This window comes from Pleurodeles waltl, chromosome 1_2 (genome assembly GCF_031143425.1).
Source record: "Pleurodeles waltl isolate 20211129_DDA chromosome 1_2, aPleWal1.hap1.20221129, whole genome shotgun sequence".
Classification (NCBI taxonomy): Eukaryota; Metazoa; Chordata; class Amphibia; order Caudata; family Salamandridae; genus Pleurodeles; species Pleurodeles waltl.
This window is the reverse complement of record NC_090437.1, coordinates 442,249,946-442,269,528: the sequence shown is the minus strand read 5'-3', so window position 1 is coordinate 442,269,528 and position 19,583 is coordinate 442,249,946. Positions and strand designations below refer to the sequence as shown.

The 19,583-nt window shown below is 41.9% G+C and overlaps 1 protein-coding gene across 10 annotated transcripts in view; it reads right to left on the bottom strand.

Annotated features, from left to right (window-relative positions):
* The window catches only part of LINGO2 (leucine rich repeat and Ig domain containing 2), a 3,618,115-nt gene that overhangs the window by 98,343 nt on the left and 3,500,189 nt on the right, over positions 1–19,583 (bottom strand). Inside the window, exon 2 of one of the 10 annotated variants that reach the window (XM_069240623.1) lies at positions 18,607–18,817. The exons of the other annotated variants lie outside the window; for them this stretch is intronic. The gene's annotated coding sequence lies outside the window, so the exon portion shown is untranslated. The remainder of the gene's footprint in view (positions 1–18,606; positions 18,818–19,583) is intronic. 10 annotated transcript variants of the gene reach the window in all.

Here is a 19,583-nt window from a genome sequence, read left to right as displayed (position 1 = left end):
AGCATCTAAGACTTTAGATATGTCAATCGTGTCCCGTTTTTTACAATCATTTAGGACCCCTACCACTTCTAGCAGATCACTATCCACAATGAGGTTTTCTTCACAATTATTCCTTTCCATCCCATGCTGGTGGTGGGTCATCTCCGAGCTCGCAGCATCTCCTCTGTAGGATCAGGGAGTCAGTCTTTGCCACTCCATCCATACAAGACCCTGACATCTTTGGGTAAAACTTTCAACACCATGCCCTCTAGAGACTTTTAATATTTATTTTATAATTTACAAGTTGTTCAGAAATCTGTTGAACTTTGATTCTATATGTGTCTGTGTTGAAATCAAATAATAAAGCTAGCCTCTTTGCCATTCTTACCAAAAGCTTATAAGATTCACACGTTCAAATAGCAAGTGATGCTTTGAACTCTAGCTCTTTGAAATTTCTGTTTTTTCGTGAATTATTGCAACTCGGACAAATATTATTTATGACTAGTGCTGGTTCGCTTTAATAGTTTTTCTAACTGTACTGAAGCTCCTTATTGAAGTGACAACAATGTTATTCTACAGTAACTGCAAAACTACAGAGAAAAGGTACCACTGTCTTCCTAATTTAATTGTGGCCATTTAAACAAGTGCTGTAGTGGCCTTCCAAAATGTTTAGATGTCCTACAGAGCAGTACTCTGACTTTCTTTTTAAATGTGTTACAGTCTTACAGAGAACCACTGTTGTTGCCTGTCTAAATGTATTGTACGCCTGCAGAGAAATACCAGTACTGTATTATAAAGGTACTATAGCTCCATAGAAGACTATCCAATGTCAGGCGTTGGAGAAAGATGAAGGTTTGTTTGCATCAACCTTAGCAAAGGTATATGGGGAGGTTAGGAACTCCAGGGACATTGCAAAGTTTTGCTTTGACATTTCAGTTTGAAATATCAGCATTATTCTGACACTTTATGTACCACGGATGCTCATGCAGCACTAACAAAGGGGTTCTGCAAAATAATCACTGCCAATGTGCGAGGAATATATCAGCATACGGTAAACTCGCAGAGAGAAAAAGTGCATTTTCCGTCTTGATTTGAATTGATTAGAGTGAAAAGTACTAGACTTTAGGTGAAAATTATCTTGATATGTGAAAAAAAAAACTTCACATGGGCGATAGAAAAGTCAGAAACTATGGAAATTTTGTGAAGAGAAAAATTAATGAAGTTCACAAACTGCACTACGGCAAAACAAAACGCTGCACCCTTACCTTATACCTCTGATATGAATTTTGATGACATCACCCCTCAACAACGAGAATGGATGGTTTTGGCTAGTTGTGAAGATCAGGGCTCATCAAACAAATGGCTGCTTGGAATGAAAGCCACATACGGTGTTCACCAGCTTATCTCATAGTAAATAATTGGAGAAAATAAGAATTCTGGAAGCAAGATAATTGTAAGCCAGGGGCTAGATCCTAAAACCTTTTTGACTGTCATTTTTTATGTCATTAGTCCTCAGTTAAGGAAGTAGTGTTTGCTCCAATACATGTGACCACTGCATAACGAAAACAGTATTTTTGAGGTGCCAGTAGATTAAGGGCACTAGTACCTGGAATGTAATTCATTGGAGCCAGGCGAAGACTGGAAAGAAAGTACTGAGGCCTATCGGAGTTTGCACTCGCAACGAAAGTGCATCGTTTCGTGTCTGCAGGTGTTACTCTGATTTTGTAACTGCGACTATAAAAAGGGACCAGGGGCACGTGGGCTGCTTCCAAAAGCTTCTCAGTGCGTGATCGTCAGAGGTTTGATCGATACCATTGACTGAAGGCCCCAGAGGCAGAGCTCTAAAGCGAAGCTCGCATACTCTCAAGGCATCCGCACAGGTGACAGAATGCACTTAAGAGGGCTCTCTTCCGTGGAGCGCGTCCATTTTCACTGCGGACTCGGTCTTCTTTCCCCGGTATATAAAAAGGAAAAAAGCATGCCTGGCTCCCAGGGTCACCTATACGATTAGCTCCTCCGAGCAAGTTACTGAGTAACGGGTTTAATTAAGCTCACAGAGGAGGAAGAGAGTCCCACTCCCTCCTCGCGTACATGTCACGTGTCATTGTCCCGCTGCATAATTAAATTCATTATTCACACCCTTCCTAGCTCAAAGCGCCGAAGTGGAGAAAAGAGGTGCGCAATTGCGTCGCCATGTTACAAAAAGCTTAAATTGGGGTCGTTAGCTGCGCGGGCCGGGAGTCTGTACCAGCACCAAACGCCATTATGAAGTGTTGGGAAGGGATGAGATAAGGTTGCAAATGTACTGTGGGCGCTATGCAAGAATGCAAGCAACGACTAGCGTCGCAACTTCTCCCATACGTTTTTGGCGCTTAGAATACGGGCATTACCTCGGCTGCAATAACACGAGACGCGTGACGAGAAAAGTTCACTTTTATTTTTTTAACTTGACACTCATTCTTACTTTTCTGTTACGCTCTGCTTTGTGCGTCACGCTTTTGTTCATAAAAATTACAGGAGGACTGTGATAGTTCGATGATACATCGAAAGACTAAAATATGTATGTAGAGGTTGTTGAATTAATCTTAAAAATAAGATTTGTTTAATATGTCATCGTATTAAAGAATGATATTTAAGCTGCCATGCGCCGTAACCACTCTCTGCAGCTTTACTCCGTCTACGAACCCAAAGCCATGTCTTCTGTTCTCATACCGAGATTGGGGAGCCAGCACCATGCTGATAGCTCCTCGATGCCATCCGCCCAATATCACAGTATACCTTTCCCTGTCAGAGATTGACAGCTTAAAGGGGAGAGAGTCAGTGCATAATTTGAGCCTATGGAGGCCAACAAGACTTATTTTTGGGGACCAACTTTTTTCCTCTTCAGATATTTCCCTAGAGCAAGAGAGGGAAAAACACAAAAAGCAGAAGGCTGGAAGAAGAGAAAGCCAATAAAACCCCACCACAAACGGAGAAAGCAAGGGCCAGATGTACAAAGCTAGTTTCTGCTCGCAATTGGCCCACTTTGCAGAATTGGGCCATTTGAGACCAGAAAAAAGCATTTTTTATGTACAAAACCCTATTTTGCGATTCAGTAATCTATTACCGATTCGCAAATTTGGTAGTGATTTGGTATTTGGAAGGGGCGTGCCAAAGGGGTCCCTTCCTCATAGTGAGTCGCACTGATATGAAGAAATGTTTTGCGACTGGGAATGCGGTTGCAAAACATTCGCAGTTACCACCAACTTCAAGCTGGTGGAAAGCCATTTGCCAAGGGGAAGGTGTCCTGAGGGGACCCTTTCCCCTTTCCGAATGGGGGTGATAAATTCGTAAAGAGCAAGCGGTGGCCCCATGAACCACTGCCTACTCTTAAAAAATGAAAAGAAAACTTTTATTTTTTATTTTTTTGATGCATCCCGTTTTCCTTCAAGGAAAACAGGCTGCATTATAAAAAATTGCTTTATTGAAAAAGCAATTCTAGACATGGTGGCCCGCTGACCCACGCTGGTCACCATTCCTGTGATTGTAGCCATTCACAGCAAATAGCGACCTGCCTCATGAATGATGATGAGGGAGATCCATTTGCAACCCACTGCGAATGGCTAACAGTGTCAAACACACTGTTGTACATCGCAGTTTGCAATTTCCTAATAGTGAATCACTAAAATTCACTATTAGGAAATCACAAACAAGCAATTTCGTACCTCTGGCCCAAAATGAGTGAGAAAAAGGGTCAGGGAGTATCTGGCAGTAGATTGATGAGACCTGGGGTGGATTTCAGACTATGATGCATTGGTATTTGGCGTGCTGACATTCAATGGCTCCAACCACGGGCTTCTGAGTAGAGCTTTGGGCACCGGCACTCTTCATTTTACAGATGAAGCACTTTAGACAGTGATTGGGATGCAGCGCATCGCCCCATGTCTCTGCCGCCACTGGCCTCCAAACAAGCTCATTGGTAGCTTCCTTTCTTTCATGTCCTGTGTGTGTGTTTTCATGTAAGCAGACCACTGAGGTGACAACTGCAGTTTGTTTTCTCCAACCTACTGCAGCAGTCTTCTTCTTAGTCAATTTTGCTAAGGCTAGGACTCTATGACCCTGAACTCAGAGGGGGTGCGCAGTGCGTCAAGGAAACATCACGTCTCGGGTCGGGTCTCGAGGTCTGAAAAAGTCCAGCTCGACATTCTATCTAGCGTCGCTTCCTACTGTTTTCTTGTACACAGACTACTAAAGTATTCAGAGCAGTAACACAGGCACTGTTTACATCTCCGTGAATACACACGCAGGGAGGGATCAAAGAGAGGGGAGCTGGAGCGAGGCAAAGGCTTTGGGAATTGGCTACACATTACAAAGGAGCAAGAGGCAGAAAGAGAGCAAGAAAGATTAATATCGAGGATAAGTAGAGGACTACCTGAGTGATGACAAAGAGAGAGAAAATGATCGTGCTCCAAGTATTCATAATTAATTTAGTTAACAAAGGACTATTTTTTAATTAAAATAGACATTTGGTCTAGGATTAATAGAAACGCGCATTCACACAAGTTGTCCACACAGTTATTTAGTTTAAAGCAAGCATATGCAAGGGGCAGCTCGGTACAAAATGTATCTTATTTTGACATATGGGTAACAGTTGTTTAGGTAAAATTGGTTTGACCAATAAATTACCTTTGTGTTGATCACTATGGCTCCGATTCATAACGCTGTAGCTTCATATATATATATAAATACTCCTGATTTACTTCTGAGTTTCATGAGTAAACTATTAGTAGTAGTGGTTTACTTCTGAAAATCCAGATTAAATCATAAATACAAAAGGGAAAGTCACACATCCTCAACGCAATTTTTGTGTGAATTCGACCCAATCTGTTTAGCCCTCATTTTCAGTCTTTTGGCCTGTATCACAGCCATATGGGGGGAGACAGGGGTCTGTAGGGCTCTGCAGGTTCAGCAGTCCCTTCCTTAAAGAGCTGATTGTGTTGTACTCAAGGGTCCCTGAAGTTCCCGGTAATTGTATAGGTGGATGAACTTAGCCAAAATGAATTCAAACGTTTGGTCATTGTGGAAGCCATACTTGGTAATATGTTCCTGGATTGCAACAGTATTCCATCGCAGCAGTTTGAAAGTATAGTCCCATAATTGCACATTATAGATAGGATTGGGATGGTTGTCAGAATATTGTCTAACATGAATATTGTGCCGTACATAGCGTTAACAAAATATTGTCCCAATGGGTGTAGATTTTTTTTTTAAAATCACTCCAATGGGGCAATGCTTTTATAGACAAATGTTAGGACACAATTTATGTCAGTCAATACTCTGACAAGGATATTATCGTCCCCCAATTTATTTTCATTACAACTCTGCAAGGGAATTTATGCTGAAGAGAACTTTGAACTTTCTAGAATTTTTAAATTCTAGAGCCTGCTTCAATAGGTGACAAAACACCCTTGAGTGAATGTTACGCATTATAAATTAATAAACAATTTAAGACGCTTACCGCTGATTACATTGGCTTGGGCTGCTCAGTTCTTGTGTGATACAATAAACAAGAGCCGCCCAGAGGCCTGGTCTGGGAGTGCACAAGAGAAGAATGCAGGGCCTGGGCACAGCGGAGGGACACCTTCTGGGTGTAAGGCCTGCTGCTACAGGGCAGAAACGGGATAGAGCCCTCTCGAAGTGGAAAAGCCCAGGGGAGTGCAAGAGAGAATTCTGACTTCAAGCAGGGGCTGTTCAGAGTGAAGGGACAATGCTCATGGTCTATTTAACACCGATTGACAAGGTACTTCAGAGTGTCTTCAGCACATCAGTGCATGAGACCACAATAAATGCCCTCATACATGTGCACACACATTTAAACTCTACATTAATAAAGCCATCTGTCTTTTTAAATAATGTGTTGGTCATCTCTCAGTGGTCATTTCTACAAGGTTTGTAATACATTTAATTATACCACGTACAAAAAATGTCTTTCAACCATGGTCAGAGCGGGACAAAAAATAGGCCCGAGCACCAAAATAAAAGTGGCCCTCACTAACAAAAAAAAGTGGCCTACAATTGCAAATCAGGACATATTTCAACTTGCAAAGACACACTGTATGAGTATTTTGCAAGGCATGGGAGACTGCATACATGTATGTTTGGTGCAGGCAATGTTTGTTTTAACATCAGCGAAATCAGCATTGAAAAAAGGGTCCTCCTGGCCATAAAACAGACCCAAAAACTTCTAAATAACAGCCCACACACTGATCTGTCAGACCAGCCTATTGGGCACTGTGTGACTGCCCTCTAGGCCAGTCTGACCCTGCCTTCAACTCTATTTAACTGGAGAACTGAATGCCGATGCTCGTTTTAACTTAAGATACCATCTCCCAATGTTCACCTCTTCATTCAAACAGGTTGATGCAGGGGTGCACGGGCGCACCAGCTACAAAAAGCAATGCATGAATCCCAGCTCATTCTTTTCATTTATATTTTTATAAAAAACATCTGTGAGCTGGGGCCCAGATTTGCAAACACTTTGCATTATGTTTGTGTTTTTTTTTTAATGTAAACTCAAGACAGTATTGTGGTGTGCTTTACAATTCAAAGCAAATCATGATTTGCTTTGGATTGTAACACTAAGTAAAGCAAAACTGCACAATGCACTGCTTTGCATTACTTTGCATCAGGGGGCATTCCATGAGTCATGAATGGGCATTCCTATACAAACACCAATGGGTTTTAGCGCAAATCTCTATCTAAAAAGAACTGTAGACATTGATTTGCACGCAAATTATACGCCTCCTTGAGTTGGGTATAATAGGGAGAAATGTTTTAATTTGTTCTCAATTTTTCTTTCTTTGCTTGCGTGTGTCACATTGTACAGCACACATGCAAAAAAGGAACACCTTAAAGCATAGTTTTTGTACTGGAAAGGAATCCTTTCAGCACAAAACCTATGCCTCCCACAACGCAAACTCCCTTGCACCATGGTGCAAGGGAGTCTGTGTTGGTGCATGGAAGCCAAACGTGTGCCAACACAAGGAGAGAGCCGAACAGCACCCATCTTAGTAGATATGGTGCTGTTTTACTCTTTCCCTTTCATGCAATGCAGTGCAACAACTGTATGTGCAAAGCTGTGTTGAGTTAGTTCTCTGTAAATGTGGGCCTGGGTGTCTGAAAGGGCTACTGATGATTTATAAAAGACTGGGATATTCGATTAAAGTTCATTTAATGAGAATTTCCATAGACAATAGCAAAGCCCTAATGTTCTACACAGGAGTTTGCTCTGTCTTAGACAAGAGTCTGGCAGTCAGTGACTAAGGCTATGACTTTCTAGCCTTCAGGCCCCATGTGAGACATTATAAATGTGTGTTATTCCTTCTACATTAACTCTTGATGGTTTGCTAATAAGTATATTGTCTTAATTCCCAATGGTTATTGAATGTATTCTAGTTGCCTAGTTACTATTTAATTTCTGCATATTTGGTTGCAATGTAGGGGCAAGTAACGCTGAGAAATATTTTGAGTCTCAACTTTGCAATTAAAAAAAATCTTTAGCAATCTTTGTGAAGTGAGAAGGGCGCAAATGTTTGTTAACAGAAGCGGGACATGTTTAGCAGCTTCTTACAGTAGTGAGCTGGTACCGCGAAGGACCATGATGGGCAAATTCTAACTGAGTCCCCAGTCAGCACAACTTCTGCCCCACCAATCTCCTCTCCCTCCATTCTAGCCTGTGATGTTATCTCCTCTAAAGGCCCGATGGAGCACCCCTATGAGTTCATAAGCTCCAGCTCGCCCTGCCCAAGCACCAGCTCCTACCTACCGCATGCACTAATTAATCATCTGCCCTGTCCTCAGCCATACTTGCATGCTTTCATCTGTTATTTATTTTTCTTCTCATCCAATATTCATACAATCAAAGTTGGGCAACTTCGCCCATCTTTACTGAAACCCCAAGCCCCCGCATTCACCTGATTTAGTGACCTCGAGCCTTCCCCAAATGTAATCTAGTTGTTTTTCTTTTCGAAGTCCCATATCACCAGGTGCCAGAATTCCTGCAAATAGATAACACATTTTCCTTCAGTCCCTTTTCTGTTTCTTCTTGAGAGGCGCCAACATCTTTAACCTATGGCTGCAATAAAAAGAGGCAGTATAGCTCAAAGAGGGATTTTCCGGGTGCCCAAAAAATTGACACTCTCATAGCTGATGTAATTTGTTATTTATACTGTACCTCGCATTGCATTTCTGCAGTTTCAGGGCTGCAAAATACTTCTGCCCTATTTAATGGTGTTCATTTCACCTTTCTACAGAGGATGAATGGCTTAGTGGGGCTTGCTGGGATATGAACGTGTGACTTTCTGAACACAGTGGTAATCCTCTGTGGACGTCCAGGGCACAGGAAGAGAAAAATGAACAACTGCCCTGTTTTACTTCAACCAAGAATGTATTTGACGAGGGTAAGCGAATCAGCCATTAAATTCCTTTTCTGAGCGTTTTTTTGAGCTGGTTTTATATCCGTTTGAGGCATGTTGACAAGTGGTGCACACTGGTGAGACGAAGGGCTCTGTTTGGCCGTCGGAGGGATCTGTTGTTGAGTCTTTTCACGCAAGCACTGAAGCTACGTCTCCCTGCCAAGAATCCCCATGATAGCCCATGGGAAAACGTCATTGGAAAGAGTATTAATCAAGAACAGCCAAACATATAGATTTTCACACATACCATGAACATATAAGCCTCTGAGCCTTTCCTGTCTCTTTGTAATTTGCCTAGTCCCTTCAATTGTCCTCCAGCAGGCTGTAGTTACAGTGACATCACAACAGTAAAGGAAACCTGCTTTTGTTTCCCAACAGAAATGTTTTCCACGTGAATGTACATTCTTTCAGAAGCTGTATTTCTTAAAGCAGCTCTTTTTTTCTTTAAGGAAAACATTAGGGGGCATATTTATAAGAAAGTTGTGCATCATCGATGATGTGTCACTTTTCCTGTGCCCCTCCCTACTGGCAGAAAAGTCACCTTAGCGTCAAAAGAATTATGCTGTGAGGTGCTGAGGCGGTACAAGGGGCTTGTAAATATGCCCCGTGGGAGCATATTTACAAGCCCCTAGTGCCACCTTTCACTGCCATAGCATAATTTATTTTTTTTACGCTAAGGCGGTGCTACGGTGCTTTTTTCCTTGCGCCGTATTTAGAAAGTGGTGCAATGCTTGCATTGTGCCACTTAGTAAACCCTTGCGCCACATTATGCCTGTGCCAGGAATAATGTATGCAAGAGGGGCGTTCCGTGCAGGGAGGCCCCAAAAAAGGGCGCAGTGAAATTCACAACATTTCACTGCACCATTTTTTCTGCCATATTTAACACCTGCTCAGAGCAGGCGTTAAAGTGATGCACCCATTTTAATCAATGGGCCTCCCTGTGCTTTGCTGCACTGCCGTAAAAAAAATTGACGCTAGTGCACCAAAGCGCCATAATAGCGTCATGCATTTTCATGCTATTGTCGTAGTGACCGCCATGGTGTGCCGTATTGTAAATACGGCACAACCATGATGTTGTTAGGTGGGGCAGGGGCGACGCAAGAGAAGGGGACCATTTGGACCGATGCGCCACTTTCTTGTAAATATGACCCTTGGTTCCTTTTATGAACTTAGCGCCAAACCTTTAGCCACGCACCTTTAATACAAATTACCTCATGGTTTTCTTGCCAAAGCAGTGTTACCATAACATCACTATTCCTTAGATGCCTGCTACCTAGCAGAAACCTTTTTAGGTCTAGTGTAAAGACGGCTTTAAATGTCTCACCAGCTTTACAGGCATGTATACCTATATAGATCAGCCTCTTCATCTAACTGCATGTTGAATTGTCATTCATATTTTGGCTCTGCCCACCAGAGCCTATTGTAGAGCATAGTGTACCGGGTGAGCCCACTCCAACCACTGGTTTTCTTGCACAGTCAATGACGACATTTATTTACTAATTGCATGTGGACATCTGTGAAAAGTATGGGACTTCATTGGTTGGGGTGGTGCTCAACTCACTCATTTCTTTTTTCTATTTACTAGTTATTACATTCTTTTAACTTATTCTTCTTCGCAATTATGTTCCCGCCCTCTTTAGTCAGCATCATTTATACTTTTTCACTTTAAAAATGTAATTTCCATTTGATTTGTTTGAATCAACTTGTCAAGGAAAGACTGTTAAAAAATGTGTTTTTGTAAAAAAAAAAGAAAAAAAAAGTTACTTTTAGCGGGAAAATGTTCCCACTGTGTATGTAATAGTGGTTTAGAGAAAAGCGGGAAAAAGCTAGAAGAAATAGACGACCGTTTAATGGATCTCTCTGTGTGGGCAGCACATTCATTTCATCGCGCATTTAAAATGTGGCTTGTCTTGTGAGCGGAGATCAAAATAAGAAACGTTGATTCGGAGAATTCAAGTTTGGAAGTTGTTCCTCACCCTCTTATCGCCTGTCTGCAAATCCTAATTAAAAGAGCCGCAAAAGGATCGCACGACAGAAGCTCGATATCGAGAAATACACGCTGCCCTCTAAAGATGCCGCGCGCACAGGATTTTCAGCACCACTTAAAACTTCAGAGGTGAGAGCGAGGAGGGTTAAAGAAAATCAGCTACACAGGCAGGGTCACAGCATTTTCAAAGCATTTTACTCATTCAGGTGTGGCAGGTGGTGGACAGCGTTCAGAGATTATGCGGGGCGCGTGCTATTGACAGGCCTATCCACAGTGTTGCCATGTGAAACGTCTTAGGCCAAAAGTTACTGTTGATACTGATGTGAAATTAATTGGATAAAATAAAGAATAAAGACGGCTGGTAAGAACTATTAAATAGGAATTTACAATGACACTGTTATCCACTGTCTGCATAAAAATAGAACCCTACGCAGGAAGTCATGGAATGTTAAGGCCAAAGAAGCCAACTTAACAAGAAATATTCTTTGCAATGAGAAACATGTTCCACATAATTTAGCCTGTGACCCCTTGAAGAGTTTATTTTAAAGGCATGCAATGGGTGGTTTGTTTTAGTTAGAAAGAATGGCTCCATGCACTAATTTCATTTGGGGCATATTTAGGTCAGGCACCCAGGATGGGAATTTGAGGGCTGAAGCCATGCATGAGGGTAAGGATGACCAGGTCAGATAAATACACACTCGGGGATTTCGAATGGAACTCATTTATGGAAGTAGTGGTTGGATACCTCTGATCTTTATGCTCTGGTGGCTACACATGTACATTTTACAAAAAGGTCCAATCTAACTTGTCTACCTGATTTCTCTGCTCGGTCTGCTACCAGCATCTCTACAGATCACTGACTAAAGACACAGCAATCACCTATCACCTATGCTAAGAATTTGCAAAAGGTATATAGCACAACAGTTAAACGTTCCCTTATACTAATTGGGTTCTCGTACTTCCTCTGATGCTGGCTGATTTTGAGGGATGCAACTGGATAATACACCTCCCATAGTCAAATACTTTCCTACAAACATAGCACTGGCACCGGTTAAGACAAAATAAAACACATGGAACAAAACATAAAAGCAAACAAGCAACCCCCCTTCGATTCACCTACAAAACAGTAAAAATAGTATACACCGAACCAAAGTAAAACTGAAGTGGTCATTCATTAGCAATCCCCCCATCGGGAAGTACATCACTGCATGTTTCAGGTGAAGTTGGTTCCATGGACAATGGGAATGTTGGCAACCTGCAATTTTAAACCGTCGCTCCCTCAAAACACATCAGTGTCCATTTTTTATTTATTTTAAAGACAGCCCTGTCCCTTTCAAACCAGGTTTATTGGATTCACAGAAAAACACAAATCTTACCAAAGAAAACTATCTATGTTCGTGTTGGCTTTGCACTACTAGTGAATGCGCCCCCTATTCATTTGTATCTACACCTTAGATCAGAAGGTGAAACCCTGATGCACACTAGCCTAGAGGACTGGCATCTGGCTACTACCCTCTAGCTGATGTTAGAAACTTTGAACTTTTGTCTACTGACTGGGCTTTGGACATGTGTATTGTTTTGGCTAATTCTCACACTCCCAAGGGCATTGCACCAATAACTCCTGTTCTTTAATTGTTCTTTCTTTGTAATTTATCTTTTTGTATTCATTTTGCTCTATAGATATAATTCTGTGCTTGTATTTCTTTTAAAATGATTTTGCATATTCACAGAATATCTATACCTGTACAAACCATGAGCTCCCCACTCTTTTCCAACGAGTTTTCTTCTTCTCTTTTTTTTCTCTTAAGCAATTCCCCCTCAACACCGTTGCCAAACTGTGGACTCATGCCCAAGTCACTTTATCCACACGAGCACATGGTGTGCCTTCATTATTTATTTAAACCGAGAACGCATGCCTTGCCACCCTAACCATCCTTCTGCAGACAGGAGCCTTCCCTAACGCTGCGATACTGAGAGATGATGCGGTAAGTTACGTTTTTTATTATTATTTTTTGATATTGCAAGACTGCCTTCTAGCATACCGTGCAAGCACAATTCATTACTGCTTCCTCTTCCAGACTTCCCAGGAGTGTGTTTCACAGCACCCTACCGCAGACATGGGTAACTTTTTTTCCCACTGCATGTTTCCATCTGGAATCCTCTGTCGCTCCCACTCAGACATTCAGGGGCCTGCATGATTTCTTAACACACGCCAATTATAGAGCCAAAGCATGGTCCTATTCTGAATGCACATCATGACCCGATGAAGAGTTCCCTTTCCCAGGTCCGAAGATTAAAATGGGTATCCATCCGGTCTTTTCATCATGTTACAAGTGCAACACACGTTGTCCATGACTTCAATACACCGGGATCCATGGCCAGGCTTCGATTTTCATAACCCTGCATCCAACATACTTCCATTCGAGTAGCTTTGTTCTTCATCCCGGGGCTTGATAATGGGTTATCCCTCCCTGCTTTCATGTGTCAACAATTTTTTATGGCATATAGCGCACACTGGCTTACCTGACCGTGCTGCCTTTCAAGCACAGCACACTGGGCAGCCCCCAGATATCCCCACGGGTATCTTTCTCCCAGGTTGCTATATCTGCTATGCACCTGCCAGTATCTATCCTGCTTCTACTTAAGATTGTGTTTTGTGTGTGTTGCTCCATCAGGCGCTTAGCGCACAACAGCTTCTCCGACTGTGCTTCGTTTTGAGCATTGTACTTGGGATATCCTCACGGTTATCTCTGTACTAGGTTGCTGTATCTGTTCTGCACCTTGAATACCAATCTCCACCTCGCAGCCTGGCTTTTACTGCATTGACCTTTGGATACTTGTGACTGTCAAAACCCATAGCCTGTTTACTCTAGACCAGTGGTTCCCAACCTGTGGTCCAGGGATCCTTGAGGGTCCGCAAAGCCTCCTCAGGGCATCTGTGATGGCGCTTAAAATTAAATAATATTTAAAGATTAGGTCCCCAGCTTTCAGTAATTACTCAGTGGTGGGGGTCCCCAGACTCCAATAATGATTCAGTGGGGGTCCCCGGGTTCCAGTAACGATAAAGTGGGGGTCCACAGAAGTCAAAAGGTTGGGAACCACTTGGCCCCTTGCTCACTGTTCTTTCCTAGATGTGTTATCACACACAAACCTTGCATGTGTTACGTTTACGCAGCCTGTGTCTTCATTATCATCCTTATAACTTTTTATGTTGGCATTGTGACACTGATTGATTCAGAACAACAATTCATCATACATTCTTTCTCTTATACTTTTTGAGGTAAGGGAACATACATTTTTTCTTCATTTGATTGACTTTATACACAGTCAATCCACTATAATTCATTAATAAGAATGCACATATCCTTTATTTTAGGTGTCTACTTGCATTTTCCTGATGTAGACTCAGTTTAAGTTATACTTTTGGGGTCGAAACGTTGACATGTTGTTCAGTTGACTATATAATACTAAGTGCCATTTGTTGGGCCCTAAATACAGGGCTGCATCATTCTTTGAAACTATGCAACTATAAGGCAATTGTTTATGCTTTTTATCTCATAGTGGATTATTTGTGCACTGCATTTCTCACTAGTCACTACACTGCACCGCTCCCCCGGAGCACCTATGTTACTTGTATTTCTCACTGTTTTGTGAAGTATTTGAATAATTATGCAAAATACTTTGTATATGTTTACATTCTGCACAGGATTGTGAAGAACAGGATACATGGGTATCCAATAAACTGATCGTCTATTCCAAATCAAACTCATGATCACAATTACCTTTCTTTGCGTTGGAAGCACAGGGAACCAGGCACCCGTACTACAAGCTGCTTCATGATGCCAACTGACACACCTGACATGGTTCTAATCCGACATGCTCTTATGCACCTTGATGCAGGGATGGGAACAGTAAGGATACTTTGAACTAAATGTGGTGATCTCTGACTCATGTGTTCTCCCTGATGCTGAGTTCCGGCCCTTTCAATTTCTTAACTATACCCATGATTACTTTTGTGCCAAAGCCAAGGCAATACATAGGAATATGTTTGTGCCAAGACCAATCAATTTGCACTAGTCCTGCATCAAAATATTAAGAGAGATGACCATTAGACCATGAACATCAGTCCAAGCCATGTTAATGTCTCACAATCCAATGCAACAATCCCAACATCTGCTGAATCCCTTATCCCTCAGGCATTGTGACTTAATCAGTCCCAGTGCCATGGTATATATGCATCCCGATCCAGCTGTTACCCCTGAGCATTTTGTCTGAAGGAGGAGGAGCTATAGAAGCCAACCATTGAAATAATGTTTAGGCTGTCACATAAAGATCAGCATCATGTGTTGCATTTTGTAGCCAAGTATAGTCATGACAACAATAAAAGACCTCAATGAATCTTATGGATGAGTGGAAAAGAAGGGCATTAAGTTGCTATTTGCTTTGGTATGGGTTTCCAGTCCTGCAAATTATCTTCTAAGAATCCTCAGAGATTTGGTCCAGGGTGAGGTGAGGCTCAGTGAATTGGTTTAGTATTTTACAGTAAACTTGTTTCATAGTTTGCTTTACACTCTCCTTGAAAGCTTTCACTTGCCCTTTTAAAGAGTAGCGGGTGCATCTAACAACAGGGGTTCATGCTAAAATGCGTAGGTATGACACTTGAGCAAAGCATTTCAAAGGAACCACAAAAACAATACATGTAACGGGCAAAGCTGGGTTGTTTGAACTCAAGAATGTCAAGAAGTGTGAACGAAACATACTCGCTCATTTTAGATTTCCTACAGTTATCGGTGGTGGTACTTCTTGGTTTTAGGAATGCTGTGAACCAAACAGTTACAATTTCAGTAAGCAAATTGGCAATGGTCAACTATCCCACAGATCATTTGATTAAAATAAAGCATAACCAATGCTTCTTATCGGAAGAATAAAACGTTTTAGTGTCAGTATCACAGCAGATGGACGCTTCATAGTGGGTTTGTATACTTTCTGAAAGACTGAATGTCTAAAGTTCTAGGAAACGTACACTAAAGAGGTGGAAGGGTCATTTTGTGCTCCTAAACCTTTTCTCCTGTTTTGTGAAGAGGGTTAGGATGTGCTACGTGCACCCATTTGTTATGTCACAGTGCCAGGGAGAAATGATCTGTGTTCAACTGGAAGAAACCAGTCTGGAGGAGAACGTGTCCTTTGAAGGAGGAAAGGTGTTCATTCCTAATATCTTTCAATTATGGTCTCCTGGAAATCAGAAAGCCTGTTGAGAAAGCAAGTCTGAGTAGTTTTGTTTTCAGGACCTTTCTGATTAAGCCCGGGTAAAATTGTGTTTCTTGCGTCACGTCTGGCATTTCATGTTATTACTGTTACGTGAAAAGGCCGGCGATTTATCCTCTACACCACCGGATAAAGCTGAGGTTTTGTTTGTGAAAAATACTGTTGTGGAAGCAGAGAACTGAGCTAGATAAACTGAACACAAGTGACTGCTATTTGTGGCACATGTGATGTTGTGTTTATTTTAAGTGAGAATGGCGGGCCCCGGGGGAAGCTAGATGTAGTCTAGTATGTCCTTAGGGAATTTGCGAGGCCAGCAAGGCAGAGGACAGGATTGGGAGGAAGTGGGTGGGGGAGGAAAGGGGCTGGGGGACTGGTTTATAGGGTGTCGGAAAGGGAAGTGACGCCCTTTTCAGCTCCTCAACAACCTCAGTTGAGCAACCCACCCACCCTGCAGCTTGCTGGATGGTTGGGGGGCTGGAGGTTTGCCATGATAGGATGGGCTGCATGGTGATGGGTGGTATTTGGAGGGGTGGAGAGTCAGATGCAGGCAGGTCCACCCCTCGGGGGAGCATGGATGAAAGACAGGTGATTGAAGATTTGAGTAGGATGCCTGGAGTATGAGAAAGAGATGGCGTTTGGAGTTCATTCGGTGAAAAAAGTGACAAAGACGTATTGAATGGGATGAATTGAGTGGAACAAGGGCAAAGAAAGCATAAAGCCTTAAGGGAAAGGAGTTGGGTGGGGAGGTCAAAAAGGGATACAATTTTGAGACGTTAATGTTAAAAGTGTTGTTGTTGCATGTTATACTAATGATGCAATCCTGCCCTAATAAATGGCCTTTTGTACAAAGACTGAAGTGTGGGTTGTAAATGCCTTGCAAATGCACGTCATCTCCAAGATAAAAATGGAGATGGAGGCATTTGGTGCTAAAAAAAAAAAAAAAAAAAAAAAAATGCCCGATCTCCTTTTCTTTTGCAATAACGTGCCATATTGCATAAGTTTTGGGGGGCATTTTGTGAAATTTCACCCAGAATTATTCCTGAAGTGCATGTGATTGGTTTGGGAGTGGGGGGGATTAGTGGAAGGAGCAATAGCAAAATCACAGACTTGGGCTCTGAACCCCCAGTGATCTGTCTCAGTGCTCTTAAATTATATTATTTGCTATCTTTGCACATCTCATTGTCACATCATTCATGTGGTTTGGGGAAGAGCTCAAGATGTTCCGCTCTCTAAACATGAATGACGTAGTTATAGAGACAGTGCAGTGGTCCTTACTTGAATACAAACATTAAACATAGATAGCTTTTGGTTCACTCCTCAATTTATGAAGCCAGCACAAAGAGGCTTCTTTTCATATTGCCACTTTTCTGTTTCACTTTTACTGGGCCCAGATGAAATAGAGATCTCTTAACTTATTTGTGTGATGTATCGTTCTCGCGACAATTTTACATAAAGCGTTTCATACAAACTACAAACACCTTCAAGGCTCCCTGTCTACCTGCACTTCCTTCGCCTGAGGCAGTCTGACAAATTATCCTATTCTCGACTAACAAATCTATTTGTTTAATAAATTATATTTCCTAGCTTTTTGTCAATAGAGTCTCTTGAATACACGAGAATGTATTCCTTTCAAAAATAAAATTGGCAGCCAGAGCACGAGCTTTTCAAATACTCTAATGCACTACTTCTCTATTACTTTGTACTGAGCACATTGAGCTGAAATTGGATTTCTGTCTTTGTGTTTGCTGTACACAAAGGAGCCCATTGCCACTCTGTGCTTCCTATTTGCCGAAAGTTATTTAGCAAACAGTACAATTTTTATAAATGTATATTTGTAAATCATTCAGACCATGTTTTTTATTCACTTCTCTTTTTTTGTTATATATTGATGCTATGTCATAAAAAAAATTACTAGCCTCATAACGTGTTCCAGTGAAAGATTTTAGAAAACTGCTACCTTTACCCACCCTTCATTCTATTCAATCCAACTAACAGAAATTCACATGTCCAGCGCTCAAATCAATAACTTAGAGTTCCCTATACTAATCCACTACTAATCCACTTTGGGTTCCCGATTAGTGTGTTACTCGCCAAAAAGAGCTTCAACACCTCCTCAGTAAGTGCTATATAAATGTATTTAGAATTACTGGTCTTTCCTTGTTTTCAATGAATACGAAGTGTTCCTTTATAGATGTATTAATATGTATTAAAATGTAATACGAATTGGGTCCAAGTATACAAATTAGACCCAAGAGCTGTAGCAGAAATTTGAAAGCAAAAGCAAAATGCACGCAACTCTCACACTTCAGCACTGCGGTATTCACCCTCTCGCCAAAGGACCTCATACCCATGACCAGTAGAAAACTGGCTGGCTGAGTGTTCTTGGAATGAATACCGCAAAACACTCCTGCTGCTTCAGGGGAAGAGCCTTCCCTGGCCCTAACTGGTTTCAGATGCCACGTCCATTTACCCACTGCCTTAGTTAAAGAATCACTAGTAGACTTTATTCGTCTGGAGAGGCACACTGACTGCCTCAGGTAAAGAGGCTTTGGAACTATCTGTTGGTTTTGGATAGGCTCACCTACACTGCTTCAGTGTAGAGGCTCTGTAGGTCTCTATTGCTTTTAGTTAGCCACATGCCCACTGCCCCAGTAGAAGATGCTGTGGTGATCACTATTGCTTTTAGATAGCTAAACCCACATGTCCAATGTTTCAGAGAAAGATGCTCTAGAGCCCTTTATTCGCTTTGGATAGCCGCGGTGATTGATCAGTAAAGAGTCTTTGATGCCCTGTATTGGTTTTTGAGATCCACCCCTTCACCCCTAATTCCTCTGTAGAAGAGACATAGGTAGCCTTTACTGTTTTCAGATATCCACACCAACATACCCACTGCCTTAAAGAAAGGCCCACAAATGTCTGTACCTTTTAGAATACCATAACCACTGCCTCAGATAAAGTGGCACTGATGGTCTTTATTGGTTCTGGATAGCCACACCCCGCTGCTTCAGAGAAGGATTTGACGACCTTTAGGCTTTCAGATAATCAGGGGCACATTTTCAGTTCTTTAAAGCTTCCTGTGACCGTTGTCAGTATGGGTAGGCTTTTTTCCACGCTACAGGCATTTCTGGAGCTCCTATTAGGAAAAAAGAGCATCCTGTCACTTGTAGCTGAGAACATTGCTTTAAAGCATAGAAACATATGCCATGCAACACAACTTGCGCCTCAGATAACCACTGCCTTAGTGTCCCAGATTGCCCACCATCTCTCTCCCACTCCAGTTTTAGCAGCAGAATAACATGTGCAGGTTCATTATGCACCTAGAACTACTGTAATAAGGGTATGCTGTATTGCTGGATCACTAGTGAATCAGCTCAGTTCTGCAATGAGTGTACCACATCCGAACTTCAAGAGTACCTCAGAGTTCAGAGACCGTGGTGACATTTGTATTAAGAATGAGTGTGGTGCTAACTTACTGCACGAGATTTACTTCCTGAGCTGAGATATCACTGGCCAGCTCTCAAGGTCACATTTATTCTATTGCTTGCTAAGAAAAGCAGTATGTGTTGGAAACCAAGGTACACCTTCCACATGCCTCAGTCTGGTTAGTCCAAATCAGCTCTCCACCTGCAAGGAGTTAAACTTGCTGCTAGCCATTGTCAGGTCTGGCCTAACAGTACAGCTGTTTGAAAGAAATGTACAAAAAGCCAGTTGCAAAATACTGGTTGCAAACTGCTACTAGTACTTTTGCAGCCAGCAAAGAATTTTCAGAAATGACGTATGTAGTAATAGGTTGGTTCTTAGAATTCCCTATTTGTAAATGGTTGTAATCTGAGCTACCTCATGAATATTAATGAGATAGTTCGCAAATTGGCACTCACTACGACTGGAGGACATCATAG